The sequence below is a fragment of the Bicyclus anynana genome, chromosome 18, assembly GCF_947172395.1.
Source record: "Bicyclus anynana chromosome 18, ilBicAnyn1.1, whole genome shotgun sequence".
Lineage (NCBI taxonomy): Eukaryota > Metazoa > Arthropoda > Insecta > Lepidoptera > Nymphalidae > Bicyclus > Bicyclus anynana.
In genome coordinates this window covers 3,192,391-3,205,410 of record NC_069100.1, presented here as the reverse complement: position 1 = coordinate 3,205,410, position 13,020 = coordinate 3,192,391, and the positions used below count along the sequence as shown (strand labels likewise).

The following is a 13,020-nucleotide window of genomic DNA, read 5'->3' as shown; positions in this document are numbered from 1 at the left end:
TCATTCATTCGCTAAAACAACAAACAAAGAAACAAACAGAGTACATTGTAGGCCTTGTTAAGAAATTAATCGGAGGCGGTTAGGGTTGGCAACTTTAAAACTAATAAAATAAAATTAAATAATAGTATTTAAAAACTTTTACCTTAAACCTTATTTGTACTCGAAGTGAGTACTGAAATCGCAATTATTAGAAAAGAGCAGTTTTTTAATACGACTGTGTTAGAAGAAGAAGAAGAAGAAATTCTTTATTGCACACAAAAATACAATTATAAATTCAAACATTAAAAAGATAATTTAAACTTAGCATGCAAAGGCGGCCTTATTACTATAAGTAATCTCTACCAGGCAACCCCTGACGAGAGAACCCTGTGTTAGGAATGACGAATGAGTACGACAATGGTCCAGAAGGTGGAGGTTTTAAAACCCGTTTAGAACATCTATGCACGTTTTTTAGTACTGCGAAGTCAAGGATTCTTTCCTTAGTTTATTGTTTCCCAACAGTTTTTTTTTAATTTAAATTGACTTAATAGCATACACAGCAAACATTGTTCTGCCATGAACATTTTGGTCATATAAAAATATATCGAAAAATTATACAACCTATTCTCAAAACTATCGGAGTAGTGTGAACACACACACCGTAACACAAAATTTTCATACATTTATGTTAGTCTATAAGAATTATACTATACGTCGGTGGCAAGTTGGCAACCCTGAACGCAGATGACGTCACGGCGTGCGAACTGAATGCAAGATGCGTTGACGCGCCGCGTTGGAAAAATAAATAAGATGCTCTCCGCGCTCTGACTTGAAATGCAAATAAATATGCTCCACGTTTGTTGGTTAACTTTTTATTACTTTTTATTTCATACTCATCAACCTATTTTGAATATGGAATATATGGAGCTTAAGCCAACCATGCTGCTTCAATGCGGATTGGCGGGTTTAGGGTGGTAATATTTTTGTTTACTTCTGTAACGATCATTATCAGATGTTAATGATAATGATGGAGACCAATGACTCCTATGCACAATGGTATAAAACCATTAACTTCCCAAAATTCAAAACTGCCTCTTAGAAGGTATAATAAAAACATTTTTACAGTAGACTGTTTTTTCTTTCGATCAATTTTCGTGACAAAACGAACTTTCGAACAATTTTCAAGTAAATTTGAGATTATAATCCTATTGATAAACACATTCGTTTTGACAGATTTATGAAAGATAAAAAATAGCCACCTATACCATAGTGTTTTTTAAGATATCACAGAGAGACGAATATCACAGCATTCCATGGATTCACCGTAAGGTGCCGGGTGCATCGCGTGGTAGAGAGAAAAACACCAAGCAAAGTCCAGGACTTGTGACTACTGGATGTAGGGTTAAGAGATTCCTCGATCGATCAACACTCCCCTTCTCTGCTCGTGTTGTTCTCCCTGCATATCCAAATAATTAAAGCTAATAGGTATAATATAAAATGGTTGACGTAACAAAACATATGTAACTGCAACACAACACAAGGCAGCACAGACAAAGCCCATCAGTGCATGATATGAACACATTACACAGCTCACTGTGCAACCCGGCGAGCTCGCTTGAGCATAAATTATTTATCATCGAGTATCCATTATGCGTCGTGTTCTATGATCATCTTCATTACCATCAGATTTATAGAGATATACTGACGACCTCGATGACTACCAGTGGTGTGCACAAGGTTTTTAACTAGGGTAGGCATAATATGTGCAAATTGTACAAAATTAATTCTTGTGAGCACATTCAGGTTCATAATGAGTCATCAGGGTAGGCAGTGTGTTATTGCATCTATGAAGATCACGCCACGATGTTAGTAAAGCCTTGATTTTCTACAGAGTTCTCGGATGCAATTCCCAGTTTGGATCAATTTAGGAATTTACTCGTATTTTGTATAAATTGGCTCAGGTTTTTATTTATTTATTATTCTTTACAAAGTTTGCCCTTGACTACAATCTCACCTGATGGTAAGTGATAATGTAATATAAGATGGAAGGGGGCTAACTTGTTAGGAGGAGGGTTATAATCCAAATCCCTTTCTATTTTTACACAACATCGCACTGGAACGCTAAATCGCTCGACGGTATGTCTTTGCTGGTAGGGTGGTAACTAGCCACATCCGAAGCCTTCCACCAGCCAGACCTTCACCAATTAAGAAAACCTCAATCGGTCCAGCTGGGGATCGAACCCAGGAATTCCATCTTGAAAAACAAACGATGCACGCCTCTTGTGTATGTTAGGGCTGCAATATTTTTGTATAATTATGACGGCGGAATATAAAAAAATATATATAACCATTTTCAAACGACCCGCTTCAACAAAAATAAAAATTGACAACCCTATACTACTTAAAAGTTCTACTTTACGCACGAATAAAGTCCAAAATCTGCACGTATTTATTTTAATGAAATGTGACCTTTAGCTCTATAAAAATAAGACGCATAATATTTCGCGAATGCCATTTGATTGTACTGTAAAATTTGTAAACACTCGAAATTCTGTGCAAATAAAAATATACTTTAAAAATCTAGAAATAAGGTTTGAAATTCCGTATCACTTAACAGTTTAAAATTTTCCGCGTGAAGTGCTGAGAGCGTTCATTAGGGATTTTCGTATTTACAAATCATTATGCTCACTGTAAGAAATAAAGTGCTTCCGTTCTTTAGTCTATGCTTTATTTGTTTGACAAACATAGACTAAAACAACTCAGATAACAGAAACAGATGAACCCGCGGGAAATCACTAACTAGTGCTAGTTAGTGATTTCCCGCGGGTTCATCTGTTTCATCATCATCATCATCACATCAGCCGATGGACGTCCACTGCAGGCACATAGGCTTTTGTAGAGACTTCCAAACATCACGACCCTAAGCCGAATGTATCCAGTTTATCTGTTTACATTATCCGAATTCCCTGGAAATTAGGACTCATACGGAGTCCTTAGGATGCTTTTCCACCAGAGATGTGATACGCTACGTTGCTATGGATGCGTTTGATATCCACCAATCATTGGTGCACATAGCTTAGTACTGGTGGAAACGGATTCAATTAAGATATATGTTTTTAGGGTTCCAAACGTACGTAGTACAAAAACGAAACCCTTATAATATCACTCGCGCATATTTTAATTTGCGTGCATCTTTAAGGTCGGTTAAATTTTTTTGTTAAAAGATTTTATTTTCCTGTTTTTAGTGTGTCTAAAATAGTAAACGTAAACGCTACAATATTGGCAAATTCGTTTACTCATTTCACTTTGATTTCAACACAAAATGATATAAACCGATTTCCGAAAATGAACGGGCCTAATCTGGAAATATACCATTTGAAACAAAAAAATATTTCAAAATTGGTTTATAAATGATGAAGTTATGAGGCCACAAACACAAAAAAAACATACGCGTCCTCCTTTTTAGAAGACGGTTAATAAAAAACTTCATAGTATCTACGACTATGACTACGAAATAATCAGCCCTACCAACTAAAGCCTTAAAGTACTAGTACCCAGAGCCGTAAATAAATTAAAAAAAAAATAAGCCTCCACCACAATCTCGCCAATAAAGTATCACCATCTCTCTGCTTTCTCTATGCACTACGGCGTCCCGTTGTGATAACCATAGTGCATCCAACAAGCATATCGCTATACAAGATTGGCAGGAAACCACCGGCGCCAGCCATCTTTGCCATATACGAACCGTTTTCTATTCTTGTATCTTGGTAAAAAATCTATAGGACTATAGTTCTATGCTCTATGGTTTGTGAACTTCAATGACCGCTGAGAAAATTTTTTTTCCGATTGCAACGCAGTTGTGTTTAGTTCAGATATCTGTCTAATAATAAATTAATTAATACATTATTTTTAAAGCTTTTAACGTTACATTAAATTAATGAATTTAAAGATTTTAACTTATCATTTTATTCATAAATGTATAATGTATGATTGCCCTGGAATTATTTAATCAGTATTTCATCCACCACTGTAGCTATCGGGCTACACATAGATGTAGGTAATTTATAGGCTGAAGTGGTCTGAATAGTCTAATTTTCAATTCTCAAAAAAAAAATCAATTAAAAAAAATACGTGTGGCACGCGCGTACTGTCGCGGTAAAGCTTATGATAGGATTTTTTTATGAACATGCAATTATAATTATTTATTTATTTACCGAGTATTTTTTTTTCTATAGAAAAGAATAAACAATAAAAGAATACTTAAATGAATAAACAAATATAACACATTGACTATACGTTGAGCTGAAATCAAACTCTGGTTTAATAAGTTTTGTCCCCAGGGTTCCCAACTTAGGGGTTTTCCCCCCAGATTTAGGTGGTAAATAAGTGAAATGGGATGTTTTTAGGGGTCTGAAATTTTTAGGGGTATTTTCAGGGATTTTTTTGACTTTTTAATATTTTTAAATTGATGATAATTTTAATACATATAATACATTATTCTACAACCACTCTGAGGCAACTGGCGGCAAAATCTGAATCATTAGATGAAGACGTAATATTTTGTCTGTATTAAATATACTTTTGAAACAAATTACAGCATATTATTTCTATCATTTATTTATTTCTTCTTTTTTTTTAAATTTTTAACAATATAAGTATAAAATTATGAATTTTTTAGGGGGACAACTCAATAAATATGTGATTTTAGGGGTTTTTGACATAAACTTTAGGGATAAATATTTTCGAGAGTTGGTAACACTGTCTGTCCCTTAGTTTCACCACACTTTTCACACAGGTTAGTCGATATAATAATGTCGAAATGTCTTAACTTGATTCACGACTTAGTTGTTAGGTTTATTTTTGTTACGGAATTTCTTAATTCGGAAGCCGCGCTCAAAGCCCGCGATAAAAGCTAAATAAAAAAAGATATAAGCTTATTAGTAGCAGTCATAGTCTACTTACAAAAAAAAAGATTTTTGCGAAATACGTAAAACAAAACTGGGTCACCGGTATTCACTATTTGTGGTAGGCGGTATAATTGCTATCAATTGCGTATAATAAAAAAATATATACAAACACACCTTGAACTAAAAACCGGTGACCACGCGAGATTGTATCGCAGTAGTAAAATCGATATTTTACGATCTTTTAATTTTTTGCTCAAATTACGAGATCATGTTTAACCCAGTTATTCAATGTTTTTTCATCCAAATGTAATCAAAATAATTACTACTTACTTGTAATCTTTACTTTATTTTATTGATTTAAAATATGAAATTTTAAAAGGATTTATAAGTTACCGAATATAAAATTCGTTTTGCGTTCCCTGCAAATCAGGCAGTTCAAATATTTTTTCAATTAATATATAAGTATTTTTTTGTTTTTTTATTATTTTTTTAAGTGTTTCGTGATAACAACTATTTATTTGTAATTTCAAAATTTACATTAGATACACTTAAATTAAATTAACACTAAGAATTTAAAAAAATCTACTTGAAATATAAATATAAAACTTTTATTGTAGGTATACTTATAAAAAACAATTGATACATGTTCTTACAATCAGACTAGTAAGTAGGTACATACTCGTATGCTTTCATTTCCCATCAAGGCAAAATGCAGACAGACGCAACCTAGTGTTTTCTTTTTTTTTTTGTAAAAAAAGACGCGCCCACTGCTCATTACTTCGCCTGATAAGACAAAGGCGAAGGATTATTTCCACAAAGAATAAAAACTTCTTAGTAGAATGGAAAACTGAGCACAATTAAGAACTTTGACGATATGAAAGCGGTAAGTAAATAAGTAAATACGTAGAAACATTAGAATATAATGATTTTTATGAGACTAAGAAAAAATAAAGTTAATATTAAGTATCTCTGCAGCATAAAAACAAAAACGGGATATTTGTAAAATAAATAAAATATTTTTTTTATATTTTTTCCTTTTTTTTATTTTTCTGCAATACCTACCGAAATAAATGTAAATAAATGGTATCGGTTTTGAAAAAATCTGAAAAAAAAATATTTTTTTGTCAAGTGAGAGTATACTCAAAAAAACTTCTGCTGTAAAGCAAGAACTTCGTTTCAATAAGTTTAAAGAAATCAAAAATTTCATAACGTAATTAAGTAGATGAAGAATCACATATTTTTAGCTTCCTTACATTGAATATAACAGTCAATTTGAGTCTCTTTTTTCTTTTCTTTTATCTATACTAATATTATAAAGAGGTAAAGTTTGTAAGTTTGTAAGTTTGTCACATTTTTTAAATGGGGTAATCTTCGGAACTACTGGTCTGATTTTAAAAATTCTTTCACCAGTAGAATGCTACATTATCAGGGAGTGCTATAGGCTATATTTTATATAGGTATCATATATATTAGCCGAGTTATCACAGTTTTTGTCATACAGGTCGGACCGAAAATCCTCTTAAACAGACTTATTCGCATGCGCTGCCTTAACTATTGTGTAAAATTGAAATTAATGTATGGAAACTTTATGTATCTTTAAAAGTTCTACTAAAAAGTCCGCGACACCATATATCTATCTTTTATATATTAGCAGATATAGTACCTTTTGTGTTTTAAAAATTATTAATTTTATATACTTAGGTTTACGTCATTATTTATACAACTAAACTTTAATCCTTATTAAAATAAATTATTTAATAATCACAAGGATATTATGGAGATAAGATTTGCCCTTTACAGTATGTTAATTACTTAAATAGTTTCGGAGATAATACAAAATATCTAAAAGACGCAGAAATTCCGCTATATGACGCCCGGCGCTTTCATTTACGTAGTTCCCGTTTCCGTGTGAATATGGGGATCAAACATAGCCTATGACACTCGCAAATAACGTAGCTTTCTATTGGTAAAACAATTTTCCAAATCGGTCCAGTAGATCCAGAGATTACCTCCTACAACCACACGAACTTTACCTCTTTATATTATTAGCATAGAAGTCTCTATTTCTCTTGGTCATACCATTACTCTCGAAGGACTGGACCGATTTTGCTAAGGGTAGGAGTCAGATAGAGAAGTTACAGGGTAGGGTAGGGTACGGGTAGGGAAGCGTAGGGGTAGTGTAGGGGTAGGGTAGGTTTAGGGCCGGGTTTAGGGTAGTGGTAGGGTAGGGGTAGAGGTAGGGTAGTGGTAGGGTAGAGGTACGGGTAGGATAGGGAAGTGGTAGGGTAGGGGTAGGATAGGCGTGAGATAGGGGTACGGGTGGGATAGGGGTAAGAAAGGGATAGGGTACGGGGAGGGTAGGGGTAGGATGGGGGTAGGGGTAGGAAGGGGGTAGGGTGTAGGTAAGGTAGGGGTAGGGTAGGGGTAGGGTAGGGGTAGGTTTGGGGTAGGGTGGAGGTAGGGGTAAGGTAGGGTAGGGTAGGGGTAGGGTAGATGTAGGGGTTGGGTAGGGTAGGGTTGGGGTAGTGGTAGGTTAGGGGTAGGGTAGGGTAGGGGCAGTAGTAAAGTTGACATCGAAATTTACGCGGACGAAGTCGCGGGCGTCCGCTAGTTCTTTATAAATTAGCCCTTGACTACAATCTCGCCTGATAGTAAGTGATGATGCAATCTTAGATCGGGATAACTTGTTAGGAGGAGGATAAAAATCCACACTCCTTTCGGTTTCTATCTAAAGTCCACGCAGACAAAGTCGCGGACATATGCTAGTTGAATGATAAACGACCATAAGATCAATTCAAGCGATAGAATTAAAACGACATAATCATCCTGCCATGTAAAGAGGTTCACGGAAGTGCATAGCATTAACTATGCCTTATACGACGGCACCTCGTATGAACAACGATAAACCATATCAAAGGAATCCATTCACTATCTTCAAAAGCATAAAGAGTGTAATCGCTTGTCGTTAATTGGGATTTTATTACTAAATGATAAGCTCTAAGATCCATGCCTTATACAATGCATTGATTATGTCATTTCTGTTGTTAAAATGCCTCGTGAATGTCAAGTGCTGTTAATTAATTTATTTATTCTCATGAGTTAAGAGCTAAGTAAGGGTAAATTAATAAAACTTTAGTTGAAAATATTTTTAATTTTTTTTTTTTTTTTTTAAATCAGTAGATTTGAGAAAATCACACAAATACTAAGATACCTACTGTACTGTGTGGCTGGACCGATTTTTATTAAATTTTGTGTGCGCATCAGGTAGGTTTGAGAATTAGTTTAGATTTAAATATATGTTATGAACCACCCAAAAATATACTTTTTTTTTCAATTTTTGTAAATTTTTCTGTTTATTTTTTTTTTTGATGAGACATTATAGTATACGTATACAAATCAAAATTTTGACCAGTCTACCATCAACTCACATACAACATAAGGCAAAATAACGTATGCTGTTTTATTTTTCTAGCGTCAGATCGCAAAAATCACAAAAAACCGTTTGATAAGTACCTACTAAAGTTACCTACAGTTAAAACAAGGAAGTATTTTAGTTAGTTTTTATTATCTAACCACATTCTTAAGATAAACTCAACTACTTACTGAGTTATGCTCTTTGTTACAATAACAAGCGAACATAATTATGCGACTGCCGGAGAGATTGTAGAGCTACCAAAAAAGGTAGCCATGATTGTAAATTGCGTATTAGTATTTCAAATTACAAGTTTTATTGAGATAGAAAAATTGGAAAATTTTAACTTACGAAATTAGTATTGAAGAGACTGCACAATGTACAGTCATCGATTTTTATACAAACTTTATAAAACTAAACTAAAAAGCGAAAAATAATATCATAATATTATTATGTTCTGCCTACTGATCAGTTTGAAGACGGTGCTAAGCAGGTGTCGTATTAATTAAGCCGTTTCTGAAAGAACTACATTTCAATATTAATACCTTGAATTGTAAAAAAAAAAACATATTGGTCAACTTGAGAACCTCCTCCTTTTTTAACTCGGTTAAAAATAAGTTGGACTTATCTAAAAATACCCCACACTATGGGAATAAACGAATATAAAAGAACATCCTCGGATTACATATACGGCATACCTATATATATTTTTCAAGATTGAATTTCACGACCTTGTCGACTATTTTAATGTATACTATTAGGGTTCCTTGAACTACTACGGAATCCTAAAAAAATAGAAGTACTCATACATAAAGAGCTTTTTGCGAAAACGTGCTAATAAAAACACGTGCATTTATCGTGTGTCGTGATTTTCCCGAGGCTAAGTCAGGAAAGGACGGGTTCGCTAAACATTACCCCTTATGGCGATGCGTTGCGTTCGATCAGTTCATTGCCTGGGCCACTTGCTTCTCATAATAAATTCAGAGTGAAATAAACCTAATGCATTTAACTTAAAGTCGTATATTCATCGTCAGTTGTAAACACTGATTATTTATTATTAATTTTAAATTAGATTAGATTATTAACTTTAAATGAAGAGCCTCAATAGCTGAACGATAAAGCGGTTGGACTTATTACTAAGAGATGGTGGTTCGATCTCCGTCCCGTTGGTCTATTGTCGTACCCACTCATAATACAGCCTTTCCCGACTAGTTGTAAGGGAATGGGAATATTGGTCATATTTAAAAAAAATATCCTTAAAAAAAGTCGATCCGCTTAGAGCGCTGTTTGCGGAAGTCTGGACTATAATCCTTACGGTGAAGTTAATTTAGTTTATGTTACTCTGAAATTGGCTACCGCACCGGAAAGCGCAGTGATCCTTCATGTGGGCCGAGGACATCAATGATGATGATGATGATGATGATGATGATGATGATGATGATGATGATGATGATGATGATGATGATGATGATGATGATGATGATGATGATGGTGATGATGATGATGATTATATATTAAAAAGCACAATTAATAATCTATATGTAGTATGTACATACAATAATACTGTAACATGTCAAATTCTTTACATTGAAGATATTTTGAAAATTTTAGTTGGAGGGCATTTATAAACGACTAGCTGACGCCGCGCGGTTTTACCCGCGTGGTTCCGTAGGAATACGGGGATAATATATAGCCTATAGCCTTCCTCAATAAATGGGCTACCTAACACTGAAATAATTTTTCAAATCGGAGCAGTAGTTCCTGAGATTAGCGCGTTGAATCAAACAAACAAACTCTTCAGCTTTATAATATTAGTATAGATACCGAAGCCTAAACTAAATTTTTTTATGTTTTCTCTGTCTGTCCGTATTTTTGTTGACCGGGCATCATGCTAAAACTACTGAATGAATTCAAATGAAACTTGGTACGATTTTAGACCATAATACGAAGAAGGTTAAAGGATACTTTTAAATCAGGGGGGGGTTGAAATAGTGTTTGAATGTTTACATCGAGTTTCATTTATTTATTACTAGCGGACGAAGTCGCGGGCGTCCGCTAGTAATAAATAAATGAATCGTTATTTGGTAGGTACATTGCCCGAATCTGCCAACGTTTAACTCATACATCGTGATTAATCCTCAGTTCGAATACAACACAAAACACAGTTTTCTTAGAACTGTTTCATTATTCCTAATTGGATGCAGTTACCCAAATATATAACTGACTAGTTTGTCCAGTGATGTGTGCCTACAGTGGCGTGAATAAGGTTTTTAACTAGGGTATACACTATAAGAAAACATTGGAAAATGCTTTGTCCAACTATATATTCTGCGGTCCAACATAGGTTTGTATTGAGTCCTTATGGTAGGCAGTGCGTTTTCGCATCTATGAAGTGCACGCCACTGTGTGCCTATATGTCTTCGAATCTCGAGGTCCCGGGTTCGAATCCTAGGTCCTAGCTTTTTTCTTTCTAGCGCAGTGCAGTGTTGGGAAGTTGGTTGTAGGTAGACCCCCCGAACCTCGGCCTGGTCATTTTAATTAAGTAACATCTGACGGTGATCGTCAAAGAGCCCTAAACCCACCAAGCCGCAACTAATCAGCATGGTGGGTATCTCCAATAATCCAATAATCATCATCATCATTATCAACCCATATTCGGCTCACTGCTGAGCTCGAGTCTCTTCTCAGAATGAGAGGGGTTAGGCCAATAGTCCACTACGCTGGCCCAATGCGGATTGGCAGACTTCACATACGTAGAGAATTAAGAAAATTCTCTGGTATGCAGGTTTCCTCACGATGTTTTTCCATCACCGTTTGAGACACGTGATATTTAATTTCTTAAAATGCACAAAACTGAAAAGTTTTGTGCATTTTAAGAAATTAAATATCCGGAATTGGAGGCAGACGTCATATCCTCTGGGCTATCTCGGCTCATTTAAATTATGTAATAGACCATAAAATAATGTTCTTCTTTTATATTTTTTATACTTGAACTTACATAAGTAGGTGCATACTACAAATAGATACGTGAAAGTTATTTTTTATCAAATACTACAACCGGATGGATGGATCGTCATCCGGTTGTCATGGCAACCCAAATACCACCGCCATCCACTCAAGATGTCTAATTAAAACAACTTGTTATAATCTCTCCCAGTCTGAAACATTATGTTATGTCATAGACAAATAGAGCTATGTACTTTCATAAACGCAATTTATGTTAGGTAATGACTAATGAGCCAAGACAAGCAGATGGAAAAAAAGTAATTACCGCTTATATGACTTAAAGAAAAAAAAGAAACAAAGTGTCTTGAATTCCACGTTTTTTTATCTTAGGTATATATATATATATATATACAGAGCTGTGATAGCCCAGTGGATATGACCTCTGCCTCCGATTCCGGAGGGTGTGGGTTCGAATCCGGTCCGGGGCATGCACCTCCAACTTTTCAGTTGTGTGCATTTTAAGAAATTAAATATCATGTGTCTCAATCGGTGAAGGAAAACATCGTGAGGAAACCTGCATACCAGAGAATTATCTTAACTCTCTGCGAGTGTGAAGTCTGGCAATCCGCATTGGGCCAGCGTGGTGGACTACTGGCCTAACCCCTCTCATTCTGAGAGGAGACTCGAGCTCAGCAGTGAGCCGAATATGGGTTGATGCCGTATATATATATATCCTTATAATCTTTACAAGTTAGTCCTTGACTATCTCACCGGCAGGGTTATTATGTAACTCGGTGTACCATTCAAGTAATCAGTCACTATCGCTTTTCATCGTAATTTCGTTTTTGCAATCATCTAACTTTGTGTTTTCAACGAAATGACACAATAATCGTCATTTAACGTAAAGTAACATTAGTCTAGTAGTGGTATTCGCAGGTAGTAACGATATTTTAACGAAAAACTTTTATTTACGTAATTTTATTAAAATATTCATGTTAGACGATAGTTAAAACAAAAGATCATTGCCACTTGATGACAAATGACATACTCAAGGTAATTTAATAGAAATAACTGTAATAGATAATCACAAAAATGAAAATACGACAAAAATCGGTGTAATGACTCACACGCATGGGTTTGATGTAAAAATTTTGAGTTTCAGTTATAATAAAAATAAATTATGGGGGTCCCCCATAAGCCCCATAATTTTTTTTTTTTATATTTTTGTATGAAAATCTTAAGGCGGTTTACGAAATACAGTTGAAACTTGGTGAGTAGATACTCACCAAGTTTCAACAGTATAGCTCTTAAAGTTTTGGAAAAAAGTGGCTGTGCTGTGACATACGGACGGACAGACAGACATAACGAATCTATAAAGGTTCCGCTTTTGCCATTAGGCTACGGAACCCTAAAAACACAGTAAAATAAGTAAATATTTAAATCCCAAATACCAGACTTTTTTTTCCGTTTTTTGAAGATAATGGTACGCAATCCTTAGTGTGCAAGTCCGACTCACACTTAGCCGGTTTTTTTATATACCAGACCATCGATCTCCTATTTATTATATGAGGTCAATATACCAGACTTATGTCTAAAAATCCTTAAAATCAGATAACAAATCGCAGCTAAGTTATCAAAGATAATGATACAAAAAAAATCATACATACAGCCGAACGTAAAACCTCCTCCTTTTTGGAAGTCGGTTAAAAATACAAAATATCCCACAGAAGTAGCCAAGAGATCATTTGAAGCCTCAATAGCTCTACGGTAAAAGGG

At 34.8% G+C, this 13,020-nt stretch overlaps 1 protein-coding gene across 1 annotated transcript in view; it reads right to left on the bottom strand.

Annotated features, from left to right (window-relative positions):
- The window catches only part of LOC112055716 (uncharacterized), a 127,738-nt gene that overhangs the window by 113,802 nt on the left and 916 nt on the right, over positions 1–13,020 (bottom strand). The gene's annotated exons all lie outside the window — the stretch shown is intronic.